The sequence below is a fragment of the Solanum verrucosum genome, unplaced genomic scaffold (assembly GCF_900185275.1).
Source record: "Solanum verrucosum unplaced genomic scaffold, falcon-dt-bn FXZP01000207.1, whole genome shotgun sequence".
In the NCBI taxonomy this organism is placed as follows: domain Eukaryota; kingdom Viridiplantae; phylum Streptophyta; class Magnoliopsida; order Solanales; family Solanaceae; genus Solanum; species Solanum verrucosum.
The window spans coordinates 1,069,807-1,093,777 of NW_026019996.1; the positions used below are offsets into that span (position 1 = coordinate 1,069,807).

Sequence of the window (23,971 nt, forward strand, 5' to 3'; positions counted from 1 at the left end):
CTAGTTTTTGAACAAGCACTGCCCCAACTCTACACAGTGAAGTCATGTTATTGGAAGATGAACTATAATATTTCATTGACTGAGAGATGGCCATGGAAACTAATTTGGAAGGTGAAATGTCCATTGAAAGTCACGTGTTTTGTTTGGCTATTGATTAGGAAAGCATGTCTTACTCATGAAGCTTTACAGAAAAGAGTCAAACATATATGTTCGAGATGCTTTATGTGTGAACAAGAAGCTGAGGTAAACAATCATATTCACTGTCAAACAGCTGCATGGTTGTGGATACGTTTCTGTGCATTCTGGGGATTAGCTGGGCAATGCCAAAGACTAATGTGTAGGTCCCGAACAGCTGGCCAGGAGTTGGAAGTAGAGGCAAGAAAGAATGGCCACGTATGTAAATCTTATGGTTTATAGTGAATGCACAGACAGCACATATAACATATGATTTGATTTCCCAGAACAAACTTAAAATAGTTCACCAGAAAAGGTAGGTAGACAGACATACCGTTTCAGGTTCTTCTAGAAGAAGCCTTCGAGAACAAGCATAGCAACTGCCACAGTGTTTTCCATAATCACCAACCCCTAAGCCAAAAACATCAACTAGTTTTTAGACACAACTTTCCTGTACTGTTAACTTAAACTAAATAATATCCTAGATGGAATTAATGTCAACAGAAAAGACAGAAAATTTGAAATATATCTTTGAAACAGAGAAAATTAGAAAATTTGAAATATTGGCAACCATTATTCATGGGAAAGAGTAAATTTGGAAGTTAGTTTCTTAGTTTTAAATTACTAAACAGAGTTTATAGTACAAGCTCTGAGTTGATCTACCACAAACAAAATTTTGAAACAGGAAAAGACATGTAAATGTAAGTTAAAACAAATGACTCATCATGCGCACAAGATTTGCAATCGTCTAATCAAAGTAAATCATAATTGTGCGCAAACCTCATCATAATTGAGATGGTAGTCTCCCAACTACTTATCAGCCCATTTTGAAATTGGCAACAAGAAAGACTGCAAGAAAGTCAACTCTTGGAATCCCTTTTCCCTTTCAACTCTACAATGCAAACTCTTCAAGTGCATTCTCTCTTGCGGTCACCTTTGTTTCTTTAATGGTATTTTTTTTAACTGTTCAATGACATATTGCAAGATCATTTGCTCTCCTGTGATGACAAACTGCAACAACACAAGGGGTATAAATCGAAATAGGACAATCACGCACCAATAATAAGCAAAGAGGAATGATGGGGGGATCAGCTTCAATCAAGTAACCAAATTTGAAATAAGGGTAGGTAACCAAGTAAGAAGAAATTGATGCAACATGTCAAGAATTTATTTACAAACAGTTAACAAAAGAAGATGGAAGCAATTGCCTAACAGCCAATTGCTTATTGGGATAAAAGAATTTACTTAAATTTGCAGAAGTTAAATAATGTGGATCGAGGAGAGGATGAGGGTTTTGTATTCCAAAAAACCAATTTGCAGTCCATAGTGAAGTTAAGGCAGTTATAAATTATAATTAGACTATAAATAGCACATTTGATTCGACAAAGGTCAAATTTCTAAGTTGAACAACACGCAGAGAAAAATAGGACCTGAAGAATAAGACTGGACAAAAAACATTATTTTTCCTTAAATAAAACACACATTTAAAATAATCACCTTAATTCAGCTAGATTAGGTTACAACTGTAAGTGACTAATCACAATCTTATAGGTAGTAAGCAAGCTACACATTCTTCAGTTAAGTTAAACCGAGGTTATTTCAAAATGATGGGTAATTTGGTCTTCTTTGGTAGCTTCAACAAGATTGTTGATATCTGTATTAATAAATGCATAATACATGAGTAGTCAGAAAACATAGTGTATGGTATTTTCCATACAACCTATTGTTAATTGTGAATGGTAAAATTGCTATCAAATTATTAAAATTCCAATTCCTATAAGTACCACAAACGGAGTGCAGATCGGCAACTAAGTAGGGAGCAGCAAGAACAACCTCACATTTGATGCATCATTAGTTTACACAAGGATGAAGCATCTAAAATGGCCACCCAATACTCAAGGACATTCAAACAAATGAGAAACTAAAGTGATGACCACTTTTGATCACTCCCAGATTCATTTTATGTGAAAAAAGTAAACTGACATTGAATGTTAGCATCAGCCAAAAAGTACTCCAAGAGGACATCAGCAAACCTAACTAACATAAAAAGAACAAAGCCTTCCAAATCTTATAGTAACTCAGTCAACGAAACACGATTTTCCTAGTACTTCAAGCTAGATTCAAGAAATTTCAGTTTCTTTTCTAAATAGGAAATTGCAGGCTATGCCACATATTGCAAAGAGCTTGTGGTCCATCACCACTCAAATAATTGATAAAGAAGTAAAATCTAGGGTATGTTTGGTATGAAGGAAAATATTTTCCAATTTTTTCATGTTTGGTTGGGTTAAATGTTTTGGAAAATGTTTTCCAAATCAACTCATTTTCCTCAAATTTAAGGAAAATGACTTCCCTTCAAAACTTAAGGAAAACATTTTTCAAAACTCTCTTCCAACTTCAAACTACAATTACTTTTTTGTTAAAAAAATCAATTTATTTTGTCCCTACCCTCAAACCAGCCCCCCAACCAACCCCCCCAAGAAAAATAAAAATTAAAGCTTGTTTTTAAATTCAATTTTTTTACCCACCCTCACGCCTCCCCGTACCCCCACCTCCTCCCAAAGAAATATTAAAAATTATTTTTAAAAGATATTTCTAATTTCAATTTTTTATTTTTTACCCCCACTCACTACCCTCGGCCCCCCCTATCAATTTTTTTTATTGTTTTTAAAAAATATTTTCAACTTCAATTTTTTATTTTTTCATCCTGATCCTCGATCACCCACGCCCCCTCCCCGGCCTGCTCCCCCCCCGCCCTCCCAAAAAAAAATTGAATTTGTTTTTAAAAAATATTTTCAACTTCAAAATTTTATTTTTTCACGTCTACACTCGATCCCCCCCCCAACCCACCCATCCCCTACTCGCCACACCTACCCCAAAAAAAATAATTTAAGTTTGTTTTTAAAAAATATTTTCAATTTCAAAATTTCATTTTTTCACCCTACCTCGACTCCCCCTCACGCACCTCCTACCCAACCCCCACGCACCCCACCCCACCCCTACCAGCCCCACCCCACCCCTCAAAAAAAAATTTAAGTTTGTTTTTCAAAAATATTTTCAACTTCAAAATTTCATTTTTTCACCCTACCCTTGACCCCCGCCCCATCCACTTCCTACCCAGCCCCCCACCCCCCAAAAAAAAATTAAGTTTGTTTTTAAAAATATTTTCAATTTCAAAATTTCATTTTTTCACCCCTACCCTCGACCCCCCACCCACCCACCCCCTACCAGCACCCCCCCCCCTCCATCACCTCCAAAAAAAAATTTAAGTTTATTTTTAAAAAATATTTTCAACTTCAAAATTTCAATTTTTCACCCCTACCCTCAACCTACCCCCAAAAAAATTTAAGTTTGTTTCTAAAAAATATTTTCAATTTCAAAAATTATTTTCTACCCTAGTAAAAATAAAAGATATTTCTAAAAAAAAAAATCATTCATAAATCAAACACTAAAAATCTTTTCCGAAAAATATTTTCTACTCACCAACCAAACATGAGAAAATAAGTCAAAAATCAACTTGTTTTCCAGGAAAACATTTTCTAGGAAAACATTTTCCTTCATACCAAACACATCCCTAGTCCAAACATTTGATATACCATCAACAGGTTATTAGTCAAACAAATGCTAGTAATGTTTTAAGCAACTCTGACTAGAAAACAGTATTATTATTTTTTTGCCATTTTATACCTGTCGAAATAATAACCAAGCGTAGCACGTGTAGTGGATGGTTTCTGTGATTCCTAAAATACGCCATATGGACTTAAGAAGCTCCAAAATTTCTTCAACATCCTGGTTGGAAAAGATGAAGTTCATTATTGGCCATTCAAACCTATAAATCAGTTTCCTAAGGAATGTACTCACATAACATCTTTCATTGCACTACTGTTCAGGATTTTACTATTATACAAAGAGAACAGGTTATTTTGTTCATATAAAAAAACTGGACCTCAATCTTGAGCAAGTAGGGCTCGCCTATATGAATCCTCACATATCATAATTCATACAGTTCCATTTTAAGCTCCTTAGACCCATATTATTTATAATAATTAAATAATAATAAGCTCTAGAAGTTCTATATATTTTCGAAATGCATATAAATCTCATATAAGACTAAAGGACTCACACAAAACACAAGACCTAAATACTACTAACATGACTAAAACATAGTCCCAACTAAGTAAATTGTTTCTATTGTGACCTATTATTCACTATGTCTACATGAATTCCAACAGATTGTAGGTTTTTCGAGATAATTTCCTTCCATGTGATTTTGTGGCTCATACACTTTTAACACCTTCACTCATCATGTCCCTCAATTACAAACATAAGTATTCAACATACCAAAGACTGTAAATCAAATGACCCTTAAGAATATTGCTAGATTCATAAATTAGCAACTGAACTAACAGAAAGGAACAGGGGGAATTAATCCAGAAAAGGCCAACTCATTGTCAAATAGGATCATCAAACCTCAAGCAGAAAGGGTTGAAAGCGGAACAAATAAGCTATGAATGAACAGACCAGCTATGCTACTGATTCACAACCAACAATCAATCAAAATACGCCCAAAATCTCATCGTTTAAACACTTTAACAGCTAAGGATCGAGCAAGCAATCGATGCATCAAGAAATTTTAAAAAAATAAGAATGGAAATGGAGATTACCTTTCTGGATGAATGCGGCGGACTGAGACAATGAACTTTGAGGCAACTAACTCGCCACCAACAGAATCTCGCCGGAAATGCCTTCAAATTCGACCAACCAAGACTTGTAAACTTTTACTTCTAAATTAACTAAGTTGCTATAGGGATTTTCCCCTTTCTAAACTTACAGTATTAGACGATGAAATTGTTATTCTTGGAACAAGAAATTTGTGCCTTAGTCAGTGTAAAAAAATCTCCAGGAGAGGATTTGGGGAAGAAATTAAGGGGGAAACGGGTGAAAAATTGGGTGAATTTCAAATTTGAAATTCAAAATTTTCTTGGAGGACTGACTCGATTCCTAGAAAATGTTTTCCTGGAAAACAAGTTGATTTTTGACTTATTTTCTCATGTTTGGTTGGTGAGTAGAAAATATTTTTCGAAAAAGATTTTTAGTGTTTGATTTATGAATGATTTTTTTTTTTGAGAAATATCTTTTATTTTTACTAGGGTAGAAAATAATTTTTGAAATTGAAAATATTTTTTAAAAACAAACTTAAATTTTTTTGGGGGTGGTGGTGGGGGGTGGGTTGAGGGTAGGGGTGAAAAATTAAAATTTTGAAGTTGAAAATATTTTTTAAAAACAAACTTAAATCTTTTTTGGGGGGCGATGGAGGGGGGGTGCTGGTAGGTGGGGGGTCGAGGGTAGGGGTGAAAAAATGAAATTTTGAAATTGAAAATATTTTTAAAAACAAACTTAATTTTTTTTTTGGGGGTGGGGGGTGGGGGGTTGGGTAGGAAGTGGGTGGGGGGGATCAAGGGTAGGGTGAAAAACTGAAATTTGAAGTTGAAAATACTATTTTAAAAACAAACTTAAATTTTTTTTGGGGGGGGGGGGCTGGTAGGGGTGGGGTGAGGTGCGTGGGGGGTTGGGTAGGAGGTGCGTGAGGGGGGATCGAGGTAGGGTGAAAAAATGAAATTTTGAAATTGAAAATATTTTTTAAAAACAAACTTAAATTATTTTCTTTGGGATAGGTGTGGTGAGTAGGGGATGGGTGGGTTGGGGTTGGGGGAGGGGATCGAGTGTAGAGGTGAAAAAATAAAATTTTGAAGTTGAAAACATTTTTTAAAAACAAACTCAATTTTTTTTTGGGGGGGGGGGGGGGGGGGGCAGGCCGGGGAGGGGGCGTGGGTGATCGAGGATCGGGATGAAAAAAAAATTGAAGTTGAAAATATTTTTTAAAAACAATAAAAAAAATTGATGGGAGGGGGGGGGGGGCGAGGGTAGTGGGTGGGGGTAAAAAATAAAAAATTGAAATTAGAAATATCTTTTAATTTTTTTTTTTAATATTTCTTTTGGAGGAGGTGGGGGTAGGGGTAGGGGTGAGGGTGGGTAAAAAATTGAATTTAAAAACAAGCTTTAATTTTTATTTTTTTGGGGGAGGTTGGTTGGGGGGTTGGTTTGAGGGTAGGGACAAAATAAATTGATTTTTTTAACAAAAAAATAATTGTAGTTTGAAGTTGGAAGAGAGTTTTGGAAAATGTTTTCCTTAAGTTTTGAAGGGAAGTCATTTTCCTTAAATTTGAGGAAAATGAATTGATTTGGAAAACATTTTCCAAAACATTTAACCCAACTAAACATGAGAAAATTGGAAAACATTTTCCGAAAAATGTTTTCCTTCATACCAAACACACCCTGAGAGTGTTGAAAAATTTGGTTCTGGTGTGGAAATTGGGACAGGCTGGGGTAATCTTCTTGGAGGCAAACCCGAGTTTAGGATTTGTAGTTGGAAAGCATTCATCATTTGAACCTGCATTACTCTTAATACCAAAAGGGAAACCATTGAAGAATGAAAATAAACATTGATGTGCATAGAACACATGAAATAATGTTTTGGGATAGGTAAAAAGTGTTGCACAACAAGCCCATGTGGAATAATTCTTTGATGCAATAGATAAAAACATTCACAAATAGTAACTATTCAACAGTAATGAATGCATGTGCAATCCCGAACAAGAACATTCATAAATAGTGACCATTGAACAAAAAATAATGTCAGTGCAAGTCCGGATTTACCATATGAGGGAACATAGTGCTGTCATGATAATCTCTAATAGCTTCAGATAGTTCAAGAAGTCCGCTTACCCAAAAAAAAATCAATCCTGACTTGATGATTGCAATCCATTTTAGACCAAATATGTAGAGACTATTTTGTGGTGGACATTCCCTACCTTTTCTTGCACAATTGAGGACAAAATCAACACTAACTTGATCAAGATCCACATCATCCAAGGAAACAGTTCGGGGGAGGGCATTACCACCTTCTTGATTAAGCTTCCTGAAAGTATGAAATTTAATAGTATCTGTCGATTGCTAGTTATTTACTTATTCATCTTTTTTTACTTGATTCATCATCTTTACAAGAAAGAGTAAAACCCTAATTATGAAAGAAAGAAAAAAGAATTTTACCTTAAAAGTGTTGAAACCCTAATAGTGAGAGGAGCAAGATAACTCGGACGAAGAATAGGACGACGACAATGGAGAAAACCAAAGAGAAAAAGAATGAAGAAGAAGAAACTTTGTTTTTGCAAGGGAAATGGCAGAGGGAAACAACTCTGTGGGGCATTACCACCTTTTTTATTAAGCTTCCTGAAAGTATGAAATTTAATAGTATCCTCCTATTGCTAGTTATTTACTTTTTCATCTTTTTTTAACTTGATTCATCATCTTCACAAGAAAGAGTAAAACCCTAATTATAAAAGAAAGAAAAATAATTTTACCTTAAAAGTGTTGAAACCCCAATTATAGTGAGAGGAGCAAGATGACTCGGACGAAGAATAGGACGACGATAATGGAGAAAACCAGAGAGAAAAGAAAATGAAGAAGAAGAAATTTTGTTTCCAAGGAAAATGGCAGAGGGAAATTTGAAAGAGTTCATGAATGTTTGTTATTGGGGAGGGTGGATTATTTCAGAAAATTGAATAAAAGTTGCAATTAAGTCTTAGTTTTTTTTTTGGTGACACTTTGACCAAGAAGGGTCAAACCCACTTTAAAATATAATTAAGTTAATTTTGGATCAAATTAACATTTTCAAAACTTTTTAATCTTTTATAAAATACAAAAAAAAAAAAAACTACATTTTTCAACTAATTTAATTCTATTCAAACTATTTTAAAAAAATAGTAAAAGAAAATAGAATTTTATCTCTTTTGCCTCTTCTCGCCAACGTTCTTCTCTTCTTCTTCTTCCTTAGAAAATTCGACTATCATTCTCCCCATTATCTTCCTCCTCATCTCCGACCGTCACTCTCTCTTTCTGAACTGAAGGTCGTGTTCTACTTAAAATGGGTAAGTCATTTTTTTGAAAGACTAGTCTTGGGCACGTGCGTTGCACATATTTTCCATGCTAAGTTGTGTGGAGTTGCTATAACGATGTATATATACTCGGACATGTATGTTGCTCGTGTATCCCATGCTAATTAAGTACAAGAACTTTGAAATATTATAATAAATGTGTGATAAGTTGCACAAAAATTGAAGAGAAATATACAAGCTGAAACCAATAACTTCAATTATGCAATTCTTATAATATATCAAGTATTCAATTTGATAAAAGTTTCTTTTGTTTAATATGTCATAACTCATAATTTAAATGTCAAGTGTGATTTCAAAATATTTCTTGTCTTAAGTTTTTCCTATCTTCTTTCACCTTTCTAGTCTCCATCTTTTAACATTTGCATACGTATTAAGAAGTTGTTGTCGAATGAGAGTAGTGTTTTGCAAAAACTATAAAGAAATTTGATCAATGGCTAGTAGATGATCATTGTACGATAACTTGCATACTAATTGAAGAGAAAATATACAAGCTCAAAACAATGAATGGTGAGCCTATTCGATTAAGATTATTATTAGTACAAGGTACATCATGCTGAAATATTGATATCAAATGAATTTCAAAAGTAATATTCAAACAATTTTAATTATGTATTTTTTTTAATATATCAAGTATTCAACTTGATAAAAAAATAATTAATATGTCACAACACATAATTTAAGTGTCTCTTATTGGTTGAAAATATTTCATGTTCTAAATTTTTTGTCTTCTAAGAAACTATCGCCTCCACCTTTTTATAATCACATACAGATCAAGAAGTTGTTGTCGAATGTGAATTGTGTTTTGTAAAAATTGCACATAAATTCGATCAAGATATACCTTTCTTATGATAGCTAGTGGATCATTGTCAATTTTGTGATGTACACCTACAAAAAAATAGTTATTATTAGGTATGTGTAATGTTGACACCCAATTTTTGCCTTCCACGTTATAGATTAATCAACGAGCTTCTTTAATTCCAAATGATTTAAATAATTAGTTTTTATAAAGTTTAAAATATTTTTCAAGTTACTTTTAATTAATTTTATCATTTTTATAATTTTGAAGTAACATATATGTTTTATATAATTTTGTATATAATTAGTAGATTTTATAAACATTTCGAGAATCATTTCAAAAAGATTTTAATTTTAGTAAGTATTTTATTAAATTAGTTTGGTTTAAATTATGGTTATAATTTTGAATCATTAGCTTATAATTAATTTAATTATTTTATTTTGTTAAGAATAAGAAGCTCATTAATTAATTTATATCAATTCGGTTGCATTTGAAGTTTAGTCGAGCTATCGTTGAATTACAATGCTAGCCAAATCTAATCAATTTACTTCAAACCCATCTGAAACCAAGTTTTGGACCCTTTCTCTAACTTTTCCAGCAAACCCCAACACCTACATTCCTAGCCCAATTCTTTTTTTTTCCTACCAAAAGAAACCCAGCCCACAACATTATTCAATAACATCAATACACCAACGCATACCACCCGACCCCTGCGCATGTTACTCTTCTCCCCTGCGAACAACGAACAGCGACCAGCAACCCAGAGAAAAATCGCGAGTGAGCCCAACAAACCCAGCAGTCACGCGATGTATCCTCCCATCTCCCTTATTCTCTCGTACGAAAAAGACTGTTGGAGAGGGTTAGTTGTCGAAATCTCGCGCCTCGATCGTCCTTCGCTCAAAATCAACGTCTCTCCATTCAAATTCGTACACTAGCCAGTTGGCAACCCTTGTCTGTTAAAGGATTTCAAAAATTCTCAAAGTCCCACATCAAAATATTCTCAAAAATTTAGAGATTTTGGGTGCTATAAAAAGCCCCTCTCCTCACTGTTCATGGGAGGATTCTTGAGACCTGAGAGTACCCCTAAAAGGTTTCTCAGTTCAATAGTTTAAAGTTTTGTGGTTGTTCGAGTTTAAGCGGTGAAATCGTCTCTGTCAAACTCGTTGTCTCGGTTGGCTGCTCGGCAAAAGGTAATTGCTTATCTTTTCCTTCTTTCTAGTTTAATTTAATTTTGCCTGCTTAGATTTTGCATTATGCAGTGTTTTGTCTGCCTTTGTTTGGATTATGGATGATATAAGAATTTATAGTTTGGCCTCGTTTGAGTATATGCTTTGGTAGACTATAGTTATACAGTAGTATAAAACTCAATTTGCTAGTTTGATTCCTATAATTTAGAGTTTGAGTTTGATCAATGATAAGATTCTCTCATTTTTGGTGAAAAGGTCCAGTTTTAGTTATTTTGTTACTTATTTGCCTTCACAATGATTTGTAGTTTAGCACTTTCATTATATTGGATTGGCTGCATCTAGTTATATTCATAGAAATTACAGGTTTTCTTCAACTTTATTGGGAAACTAGAGTACCATTTTGTTTAATTGTCAGTATTTCCAGCTTAGGATCAATTTTTCCCCTTGTGAAGTCATTTAAGTTGTGGATGATTAGTATTCAAGATCCATATTGCAAGAACCCTGTTACTTTTATCTTAGAGCATGTTTTGTAACTTAGAAGATAATTATGTCATCTCATTTCATGGTCTTGCATCTTTCCCTTTCCATGTCGTCTTATCCCTCTGATGGTATTATGTTGTCTCCTTATTTGTGAAATTTGTGCTCTGTAGCTTCCATTTATATTTCGATTTAGAATTTAGTTTGAAATGATTAGCTCTTCGTAGTTGTTTTGCTTTTATGGTTGTGTTTAAATTGAAGTGGGACTGGTATCACCAGGGATTCTCTCTGTTTTACTCTTCTGTTACATGAGTTTAGTCCTTAGAAATTAAAATGAAGTTGTTCCATTACAAAGTTGTTTCGAGAAGCATGCTTGGGTATTTTAAATCATGTACGTGCTTCCTTTCGACATATCGTGTCTATTCATCCTGCTTGCTTAAGCGATATTTCGGATCAGTTTCTTGTGCTTATAATTAAGTGTTAGTTAGTTGTAAATGGAGCTTGTAACAGCTTGCTTGGACTGTCATACTTACCTTTCGATTTAGCTTTCAGACTGTCCCATTGTTTTGTTTAAATTATGACGAGTTAGGTCCTAGAAAGTGACTTTGTAAATGTGCAAAACTCTCTGTTCAATGCCTTTCTGCCTTTTCTTTAAATGTTTGAGTTAGAATATGACACTCATAATTGTTTCCATTGCATTTTATCATTTGTTCAAATTCTTAGCAGTACCATGTAGTTACACTATTGCTGAGTTTCTTTACTAGCTTTAAGCAGTCATAGTTTTATTACTTTAAAAATATTATTCACTGTGATTTGGATTCTTTACATGATGATAATTAGATCGTTAATTTGACTTGATATTATTCTTGTTTGGGTTCTTATTTTACTCTTTTCTTTTCTTTTTGCGCATGAACTCCCCTCTCTTGCATTTTCCTCTCTTCGAGTCAACCTCATCCGAGTCGTGAAAGGGAAGCTAATATTAGTGGGACAAAACCCAAACTAATAGCAGCAGTAGTAATAGAGTTGACAGCAGCAGTAGTAATAGGGTTGACAGCAGCCTAAAGGGCTGAAATTCAAGTTTTTTTTTTGGACTGTAAAGTCCATTAAAAACAGCAGCAGCAGCAACATCTAAAAGGCGTTAAAACCTCGACAAACCGGCAGGATGACAGCAGCCCCAAAGGGCTGAAAATTGGACTCTTTTCGGACTTAAAAAGTCCAATCTGGGCAGCAGCAAATGAGAAGCAGCAAGTGGACTTAAAGTTGTCCAAATCCTATTTGCACTTTTGTTTCCCTTATATCGTGATTTTGTGATACTTGCTCTTAATTTCTAACATTTATTTTATCAATTTAGATGAATCTTTGGAGGGATTTTTATTTCACATTTTGTCGTTTGTTTACTTTAAAAATTTTCAAATTTCCAAAACCCATTTTAAGTTAGGTAATTTAAGCTTATAGAATGACTTAAGAACCCTTCACGTTCTTTCATAGTTATTGAAAAGTTTTAAATCCATGTTTATGAGTTTGAACTAACTATTTAGTTCAAATTTTTTGAATAGGATAAAATTGTTAAGTTTCCTAAAATAAATTAGTTGTCTTCTAATTTAATTTAGAACTTTGTATGAATGACTTAAGGATCTTTAATATCCTTTCATAGTTGTTAAACAAGGTTCTTTAATCCATGTTTATGAGTTTGAATTAATCGTATGGTTCAAAACATGACAAATGGATAAAAGTTTAAGTTAGGTTTATTCTTGATATTTTTAGAAATATCAAAAGATTTTATTCAAGTTTCAAACAAGACTTTTACAAGTAACCCCCTTTTACAAAATTAGCTAAATTTTCAAATCTGTCGGTGAACTGCGTGTTAGCGGATTCTCTAAGATGCCTAAACCCTTCCTTAGAGAATTATTTGAACCCTTACCCGACTCTGGTTTATTTAAAACTTTTTTTCTTTAAAAAATTTCCTTTTAAAATGTTTTTCTTAATTTTTCCTAAAAATTAAGTGGCGACTTCCAAATTATAATTTTTCCAAAAACTTAACAAAATAGCCAAAGTTACGAAAATGGTTTTGAAACCTTAGTTTTCGAAATCGGGTCGTAACATGTACCCTTTGCCTAATTCAAAATTATTAGTTCTATCATTTGTAAATTTAATAATAAAAAATATTAGTTAAATTATGTAAATTAATTCCTAACCAAAATTTACACAAACAAGAATATACAGTTTCATGATACTCCAAGAAGTTACAATTAAAAAGAAAGTAATCTTACCTGATTTGATATTTGCATGACAAATTTCTATGCTGCAAGAGATGAAATAACTATGATACACACGTTTACCTACCGAAGTAAGATGAACTTTCAACTAGTAAGAAAACGTATATGAATAAGTCGAATTAAAGACAATAACTTATAATGTGAATAGAAAAAATAGAAAACATAAACAGATGTAGAAAAGAGAGACACAAACAAAAAATAAATATGAGAAAATGTCGCTTACACAAAGTATGATTGATAATCTAATAATTTGATGAATTGAGATAGTTGTCTTGTAATTTTTCACTATATATATTGTCATGACCCGAGCCTTGGACCCGGCACTCGAGAATGGCCCCCAAGCAAACCCTCATCTTGGTTGACTACAAGCAGAAGACTAACTCAAGCATACAAAGCTTAAAACTGAATAAAGTTCATTGAACTCAATTACAAAGCTTTAACTCAAATGATAAACTCGGAATAAAATAGTATATTCAACTCGCTAGAATTAGGCAACTCAAGTCTTTAAAACATTTAACCAAAATAAATGAAACAGACTTCTCAAACTCTACTGTTTATCTATGAAGCCTCTAAATGACAAAGATGGAAGTCGGGACAAGACCCACGACATCCTGCCAAAATTGAAAAGTAAATGAAATCCTTCGGAAGAAAGGAGGCTCACCATAGCTAACTCGAACTCCATGTGGTATCAACGAAGCTCCTGTTGATGACCCTGAATACTTGTATCTGCATCATGAAACGATGCAGGCCAAATGGCTCAGTACATGGAATGTACGAGTATGTAAAGGGAAATCTAAAGCATGAACATAAGTTTGAACTAGTAGCAAAGAAACATACTTACCTCTTCTCAAACTTACTCAACTCATAAGTACTCAAGAATAAGATACTCAACTCAGTGAAATGGGGCTCAACTCAACAATAAGGTACTTGACTCAATGAAACACAGTTCAACTCAAGATACTCAAGAATAAAGCAACAATAAAAGATGCAATATATGGAAAGCTTTTAAAACAGTAGATAGTAACTCAATATATTGAAGAATACAATAACAACTCAATTTGTATATAATAAAACATAATATAACTCTGTGGGATATTCTCTAACCGATAATTATCACTATGAGTTATGTGATTATACAATGTCTCGCCCACACTACCAAAACTGCCCTATACTTTATCGAGGTATATAAGCTCTTAACTAAGTGGATCTACTAGTCTATGCTAAAAAGCACTAAGGAATCATCTAAAAATTATGACCCTTACTACCCACGTTGGCTACATGGTTTATGGAGACTTGAGTTATCTGAACTCCTCCCCATATTGGTGCTCAATACTACTCCCAAAAATATACTCAGCTCATATGTTAAAAAACATAACTCTTTATATGGTTTGAGATTATTACTCAAAATTTTTCTCTAAAAAGAGATGTTACTCAAATTGCTCAAAACTCTTTTGGAAATCTCAGTTTCCTCATCTTTGAAATGTGAAAACATTTACTCTTGGGAATACTTAGTTCATATATATCATTTTAAGGAAATGAACCCGACTCTACTCTTTCTCAACTCAAGTGTTCAAGTCTTAAAACAAGTTTAGAATTTTTTTTGTAAAAGACTTCTCAAAATAAAGTTCATGATGAATTATGGACGTGAATGACTCAATTCTAGGTTTTCAATAATCATACATAGAACTCAATACTCGAGACTCAACAACTCAGAACTCAAGAACTTCAATGGTAATACTCGTTTCATGCGGAATTATGGGCATGAACAGCTCAACTCAAGGACTCCATGGGTAATATGTAATAATCCCATGATTAGGAATAAAATCTCAAATTGGATTAGGAACTCAATACTCAAGACTTAGAACTTGAAGATACTACTCCTCTCAAAGATGCTCAATTTATGAAAGTCATGCGAAATTTATGGGCATGAACGACTCAACTCGAGGGTCTAAATAACAATATGGAACTCATGTATACGAATCTTCTCATTCTCATACTTACTTCCTCAAAACTTAGCTCAAATCCATAGTTGATCTCAAAGGATTCACAATTGAACTCAAAAGCTTTCTTGAACTCTACTTTTAACTCTCTCTTGAATGTGAATTATGAATTCAAGAGTTATGGTTCATGATATGAAGGATATCTATTATAGAGTAGACTCATGAATACATTCTCCTCACTCTCATGCTCACTTACTTGAGTCTTGAAACAAGTTATTGAAAATTGTAGAAGACTCCTCAATCAGACTCAAAGGGACTTTCTCAAAATGTTCGGAAGAACCCTCAAAACTTAACCCTTAACTCTACCTTAAATTTTAATTATGAATTCAAGGTTATGATCATGTTAGGAATTATTTCTAGGTGATTAGAAGTAGCTTAGAGTGTTAAGAATCGATAGGGCTTGAGGTACTCTTTTAAAGGACTGAAAAGGGTGAAATGACGGAGAAGGGGTGAGGGCAAGCGACCCTAGCTCACTGAGTCGTGCGGGGTGCTATCCTTCTACCTACAGAGGTCTGGTTGGGGTGCACTGGCTGGCGCGGGGCACCAGGCCCCAACCTTGACAACTTTCTCTGCTATTTTTCTCACCCTAATTCGCCTAGATTTGAACGGTTTCTTCCCCAATCACTTGGATTCAATTACTCAACATAAGTACACACTAATATACTCAATACAACCCTCAAAACACTCACTTTAATCTCAATAAATCATCAAAACCCCAACAAAACAAGATTTAGAATGAAACTTCAAGAACACCCATCAAGAACTTAAAACTTTCAATCTTTAAGGAAGAATTCAAATATGAAAATCATGTTTGGTGTGCGGTTGATCGAACCCAACACTATGGAAGGTTACATACCTCTTAGGTCAAAAACCTCGACGAACGCTTTGATCCTCTCCTCTTTTCTCTTCTTTTCTCTTCTTGAACTCTCAACTAAAACCCTAGGCGTATATTAGGATTATAAAACTGAACATAATCATATTCGACCCCTAAAACCTTACTAAAAATGAATTAAATCTGATTGGGTAAGGAAAAGACCAAAATACCCCTTACTATTTTCGGGTAACTTTCCTGATTTGGATAGCCTGACTTCAAAAGGGCATATCTCACTCATACGAACTCGAAACTTAGCAAACTCGGTGCCGTTAGAAAGATAATTCAAAGACCTTTCATTTAGTATCTTATATCCCACCTAAATCATCTTGTACTGAGAGTTATGGTTGTTTAAAGTTGATCCAAAATTTAGAAGAACTTAGGAATGAATTCTCTTTAGTTCTTCTTGGAACTCAAGGTGCTACATCTAGTGACCTCAACACTCAAGAAATTTTAAATTCCTCGGCAAATCCTACTCACAACGAAGGATGGTTCGAATCAGCTCAAAATTTTATGGGGTGTTACATTTATACACAATATATAGCATTTAGTAAATGAATATATAGTATTGAATTAATCAAAAGAATTTACTCCACATTGAATATGTCAAGCAACTTTTGAAGTTCTCCATATGTTTATAAACAAATAGATGTTTTACTTTTGCATTAGAAATTGGAAGATAAAGCATTAACATAAATTAAATACACATGACTCCATATCTTTTGATTTATCTAGTTCATTCATTTGCTATATTATTATTTTATATTTATTAGAAGATAGACTTACTTTTTAGCCAAAAAAAAAAAACATAAATAGGAGTTAAATAAATGACAAAATATTAATGGATGTTTACGTTATATTTAACAGCATAATGCATTGAATTAAGTGTATATTTATATTCTTGTAGGAATAATATTTGACTTAAGGATATTAATGTCATTCAATATTTTATGGACACTTTGATAATTGAATTTTTAAAATATTTTGGTTCCACTTATATATATATATACTTACTATTTACTAATTTAATAGAAGTTTTATTTCTCTCTTTTTTATGTGAAGGAAAAATGACAAATTAATTTATGATGATTATTTAATATTTAATTAATAAAATATTTTATAACTTTTTCATTTAGTACATGGGTAAAATGACAATCTAATTTTAAATTTTGAAGTTTTTCACTTTTAATAATTTTTTCTTTTTATTATTTATTTATGATAATATGATGATAAGTTAGGAAAATGAAGAGTTGTAGTTATGAAGTTGATTTTAAATGGAAAAATATTTTTTTTAAATGATTTTAAGAAAATAAATTAATAGGTAATGGGTATTTTCGTAATCCAATTTTTGACTTAGATTGTTCTTACTTTTAATAATATATGATTTTACAATTTTAGAACAACACTCTTAATACTAAGTTATTTTCTTGGGTTAATGAACAAAAAAATATTCTATAGATGTGAAAATTGAATAATGGTGTAATGGTACCTATTATATATTATTTTTGGAAGAAAATCGACAAACCCAAAAAAGCCTTAATTTTGAGGAAATATATATGTATTGTTGTTGTTAAGTGAAAAGTCATTTTTGTTGCTTTTGTTCTTCTTTTTGTGACCATTTTGTTTATATTATTGTAGAAATATAATCTTATTCAGTTGTCCAACATATATTTCATTTGTTGAAAGATGTATCGTATGTTGCAATATATAGTGATATGTTGGTACATATTCCAACATAGTTGTCATATGTTGGAGCATGTCACCTATGTGTTAGAGTAACAGAATGATCATCTACAGTAACAGGTTACCCATATATTGCAACAAAAGATTCATTTGTGGCTACAGAAGATTCATTTGTGTCAACAAAAGGTACATCTGTGGAACAGAATGTTCCTTTGTGTCAACATAAGTATAAATTGTTACCGCCATTTTATTTTATAATCAGTTGTAAACTCTCAACCTTTTTTATTTATCTTGTAGATAAAATGTCACAAAGAGCTTTATCTGTGGTAACAACTCAATCTTTTGCTGGTGTTGCTTACTCTTCTAACATCAAATGCTCTTTTTGTTGATGCGAAGGGCGTGAGTAACAACATGATTATTTTATTAGTCGTGTTAAATAACTCACTAATATTTTTAAGTAAATGACATAATATTGATGTCCATACATCCAAGATGATTTCACAGCCTTTGAAGTATATGAGGTTGAAAAAGTCAATTTCTCGATCACTATCTATAATTAGTAAAAGAAAAAAATCAATGACTACTACTCCAGTATCTTCCTCAATCGCAAAAGGCAAGGAGAAAGAGAAAGAGAGAGAAAAAAAGAGAAAGAGGAAGATAAAGAGAAAGAGAAGAAAGTTGTCAGTTGTGATGTGAAGCAACAATATCAATTTGAAGTTTTTAACATTGTCGGCGAGGGTCCAACTGAACTAATGTCAACCTTCTCGCAATGGATAAATGAGGGTCTTTACAAGCATCATGCAAAAAAAGTAAAGTCATTTAATTATTATTAGTATTTGTTGATATCCACTAAATAATTATTTTTAATGTTTACATAATTACAGAAGAGACAAGGATGATCACTACTTCGTCAATTGCTCGAAACTTGGATTCAAACAACTTGATTTTGTAGTTGCATCTACGTAATGTCTCAACCCAATCGGTGTTCGATTGATGAGGTAAATCGATGCCAACTTATGTTTTGATTAAGACATGAATACATACAAATAATTGATACAAAAATGCACTTGTTGAAGCATCTGTGCAGCATGTGCATGTCATTTTGTACTATTTGCGGAAGAAGTCGAAGCAACCAAGTCATTCTAAATATCGATATGCCACTACTAATTGTGTTTACGAAACATACATTGACAATGCAGTGTTGTTCCTGAAAATGAGAATAAAATTGTTAACACTATCAAAGGGTTTAGTATACCTGCTGGACTGCCTTGGCACCTCACAGATGAGGTTAATGTCCCTGTAAATTGTAATGTAGAGTTTCACTGGGTCTGGTTGTCGTTGTATTGAAGGAACGGTGCATAAAGGTGTATGATTTGATGTCTTCATCTAGTACTAACAGAAAATTATCCGCCGAGATTCAAAAATTGTCTACAATATTTCTAAAGTATCTTGAATCCAGCGGATTGTTTGAGCAAAAAGATCGAACCAACTGGTCAGTTCTTGAATCTTACCAGGACAAGAACAGATCTCACCCATTCAAAGTTATACATGTTACTGGTATTGCCCAACAAGCGAGCAATAGTCTGTAAGTATCACATTATTTTTTTGTCTTACCACTATCGAAATGTGATATTATTACGCTTATTATATTTTCTAATCGATGATACACCATGCAGAGTTTGTGGACTTTTTGTTGCTACAGACGCTGAGATTTTGAGTGACGGACTACAAGTACCATCTTATGAAATTATTTCTCAATCCCTTCGCATGAGATATGCTTCAATCCTATGGAATTATGGAAGGCTCAGAGTGGCTATGTTAGTAACAATGAAGACCCACAGAGGCCTAGACCTAAAAAAACAAAGTTCATATGTCTTGATAAAAATGTTATGGTTACCACCATTGATTAGATTTAGTTTTGATGGTTATGTATACCATTTTGAATTACCTTTTTGTTGATAAGTTGTAAAAAAATTTGGTGAAGTGTTCATTTTTGCTGATAATATTAATGATTATTATTATATTTATTTTGTTGGAACAAATGTCAATTATATAGGAAAAGATGAAATGTGATATCGTGGCAACACATGTCGCCTTTGTTGTAAAAAATCACATAATTATCTGCAAGTGTCCCAACAGAAAGGTGATCTGTGGCAACATATATAACCTCTGTTGTGAAAAAATCATAAAATTATATGCATGTGCCCCAACAAAAAGGAGATGTGTGGCAGCATATGTCAATTTGAATTGTCATATGTTGCAACATTATATTGTCAAAATTCAAAAAAAAAATTAAAAAGGTTGAAAACGACTGTCATTTTCCCTCTCTCCTCTATAAGAGGTCGTTTCATATTCCAAATATAATTTACAATTACTAATTTCCATTTTGTTTCCTTCTTTCCTCTCATCTATCTTATTTCTCCATTATTATTCTTCACAGATCCAGTTGTTATTGCAATATTTTCCACAACATAAGTGTAATCTGTTGCGATATTTTTTACAACAATAGTTTTAGTGTGTCGTCGTTGCCCTCATCATTTCCATCGTCGATATCCTCTTAGGTAAAATTTAATTAGGGTTTTGAAAAACTCGCTGATATTAAACTAGGACGTTTGTAGTGGTTAATCGCTTCTTTCTTTATAGGTTGGTTGGTTTGATTGGTTGTTATTCCTTTTGAAATATTATCTGGTTTCAAAAAGATTCAATTTGTAGTTGATTGGTTAGGGTTTAGGAAGAGTTTTGTGGTTTGTTGGTTGGTTCATGTGTGGTATTGAATCGTATTTGGGGTTTTTCGAGTGGTTATTTGTGTTGTTGTGTTTGGTTGCTATTTTTGTTTAAAATATTCGATTTTGTGGTTGCAGATACAAATATAATGCCTTCTATCAAAAGAAAAAATATAGTAACAACTGAAACAACTGACACAAAGATCAAGAAGAATCCTAGGACTAAAACTGGTAGGAAGAAAAAGGAAAATTTATGTTCCACTCTTTTAGAAGAACTTGCATCTGAAGTAGTTTCTTCTTCTCAAGTAAAATTAGGAGTTTCTTCTTCTCAAGTAGATCCAAGAGTTTCTCAAGAAGATCTTGATATTCTCCATGAAGTTAAAAAAATGAGGATGATGATGATGATAGAAAAGATAAAAATGAAGTTGTTGATGATGAAGAAAGAAAAGAATAAAAAAATGAAGTTGAGGAAGAAGAACGAAAAAAAGAAGAGGTTGAGGAACAAGAAGGAAAAAAAAAGAAGTTGAGGAAGAAGACAAAAAAAAAGAAGTTGATGAAGAAGAAGAAAAAATGAAGTGAGGATGATGGGGATCAAAACTATCAATGCACACTTCTCTATGCATTTACAACCTAATGCTACTGGTGATAGCATTATAAGTTCAACCATGGAAAAAAAATTCGATTTCCTTCAGGAACATACTCCGGGAGAATGATTTGGAAGATTTTTTTAGGAATAGTTGTTTGGGGCAATATCTTGATTTGCATATGAATAATAATGCACGTTTTCAAATGAGCATTGTCTATGAACTTCTGAAAAGAAGGTTCATTTTTTAGAATAATGAAAAGAAGGATGAGGTGTTGATTAATTATTGTGGCATGCCACTCTTCTTTGGCAAAAATGAGTTTGTCATAGTTACAGGGTTAAAATGTCATTCTCCTTCTAAGCTAATCCCTGTTTTCACAGCCAAAAAATAATCACGAAGACGAAAGAAATGAGAAGCACAAACAAGTAAGGAACAATCAACTGAGGAGCAGGACTTGGTGTCCCTTGTTGGCCCAAGCTTAAAAAATTCCAAATTGATAGCTTTGTTGAATGACAAGGATACATCAAAGAAGCACAAGGAGTCATTGTGCTTACTTTGGTTTGTACATAATGTACTTGTGTCAAAAGATGTCAACAACAACATACCCCTTAATTGGGTGAAGTTATCTGATGATATTGAGACTTTCAACAACTATTTTTGAGGTCATGACAGCTATGAATTAACTGTCAAATACTTGTTGGCTCCTTTATCTCCAAAGACCAATAACTTATTTGGTTTTCCATGTGCTTTCATGATAAACATAAATTTTCTTAATATTATTATATTTTATTGAATAATTCAACATTTGATTTGTGAAATATTTTCCTTTTTTATAGGCTTGAGCATTTGAAGTCATTCATCATTTGAGGCATCAAGTAACTGCAAAAGAAGATGTTTCATCTCCAAGGATATTGAGATGGTTGACAACAAAAAATGTCAAAAATCCTCCAAACCTTTTTAACCCTCTTGATAATGTAGTAAGTTGTTATACTACAAATTACAAATTTTGTCATATGGGTCAAATGTTGTTACAGATGGGGCATATGTTGCTACAGATGAGTCATCTATAGCAACATATGAACCATCTGTTATAACATGTGACCTAAATATTCCTACAGATGACTCGTTTTTATAATTTTAGGTTATGCATCCATGGCTTGTCCCAACAGAAAAGGAATTGCAAATGTTATTTCTGATTAGTCTAGTGTTGGTTGAAACCTTATTTGATCCTATAGTGGATAGAGTTAAAAGGAATTCGGTTGGAGCAACAACCAACCAAAGGGCAAGAGTTGATATGATGACTTAGTTGTTTTTAATGAGGATATGGTTGATACAACTGTATAGGTTGGTGTTAATATTGGTGTTGGTGTTGGTGGTGGTATTTGTGCTGGTACTGGTATTGGTGGACAAAGTGTTAGGGATACCTCTTGTAGTAGATGCTCTGGCTTTCTATGTGAGAAGTTCAAGAAACGCTATGACGATTCTATCATTTATCTTCAAAAATTGAGTGAGCTTGTGAATGGATTTAAATACAAGAGGGGGGTTAGGGTCATTCCATCAAACAAGGTTTGGGATCCATATACACCATAGGCCAAGAGGAGAAAAAAAATCTTTTATCAGGGCAATACACAATTTGAAGAAAAAAATATTTGGAGAATTGCCAATGGCCATAGGAGAGAGGATGGAGCTCAGGCAAGTGAATATTTATAAATTGGTGTCTGTAGCTAAAATGGTCATTTTGTTGGAACTAATGAAAGTAAAGGATTTGCGCGCACGATACGCATGCATCATTTTAGTGGAAATGATTTCAGGGCCATGACAAGTATGGACATTTGGTGGGAAGATTGGTTAATTTTTCTCTACTAACCTTCAATTTATAATATTTGTTTGTTTTATCTTTTCAATCATTACTCTTCTTTACTCTTTAATATTGGTATTTCAATATATTGATGAAATTTTTAGTCTCATGCGGGAGAGACATTTGAGATTCCATGGGCACTATGATTTCACGGAAAGAATCATGGATCTCAACTTCTACACCAACTTCAAAAAAAGGTACGACAGAAGTAGTGAGGAGGCAACAACAGCTGGTGGCAGAAGCTTAAAGCAGTTACTTAATCAGTTTATATGAGATGACGATATGATTGACTATACGTCAGGGGCAAGACCATATCCTGACGCATGGATTGGATTGGGGAAAAAGTACTATTGCAGTCATGAACATGAACAATACTCAGTTTGTGACTCTTGAGATCCTCTTGCATGAGGGTCGCATGAATGTTTATGACTGCAACCTGATGAGTATGGAACATGACAAATTTTTTACATTCATACAACATGTGTTCGAGTTGCTGCCGAACTTGTTGAGACAAAGTGGAATAATGAAGTATTTGCTAGAAAAGTTCCTCAATAAACGATGATAATTTAAAGGTCAATTGGAAGCCATGGTAAAAAAATAACACTAATTTCGCGTGCGGGGCATACTCGATTGCATTTATTGAGCATTTGATAACCGGCACACCAATTCAACCTCCCAACACCGAGTTGTGTGACAATACAATTGGTCAGATACAATGGATTTGGGCTGCTGGGATAGTATCTAGGAACTTGGAGCCTTGACAATGTGTTTGTAATTAATGACAATGATTTATTTTATATGTTGCTACATATGATATTATGTTATGTTATATTGAGAACAAGTACACACTATGTGATGTTATGTTGCTCCAACCATTTCCCTATTAACTCTATCCACTATTTGAGTCACATATTGCTACCACTGGGTGATATGTTGTACCATTTGGGACATCTTTAGCAACATTTGATTCATCTATAGCAATTTATGATACATTTGTAGCAACAAATTAGTCATTTGTAGCAACATATTAGTCATTTGTAGCAACATATGCCTCATCTGTAGCAACATTTGACTCATATGTAGCAACACATGGGTCATTTGTAGCAACATTTGAGTCACATGTTGCTACAAATGGGTGATATGTTACAACATATGGAGCATATGTAGCATATGTAGCAACATAGGAGTCATATGTAGCAACAATAACTTATTGATACTATGTTATGTTAAGAACAAGTATGTTGCAACAGAAGTGCAAAACTATGCTTATTTATTTTGACAACTATGGTAATTTTAATGGTTGCACATAACTACATAAGAATTTTCCTTC

The 23,971-nt window shown here is 33.2% G+C and overlaps 1 pseudogene; it reads left to right on the forward strand.

Annotated features, from left to right (window-relative positions):
• Positions 1-18,537: 18,537 nt before the first annotated feature.
• LOC125819301 (uncharacterized) lies at positions 18,538-19,386 on the forward strand (annotated as a pseudogene).
• The last annotated feature ends 4,585 nt before the right edge of the window (positions 19,387-23,971 follow it).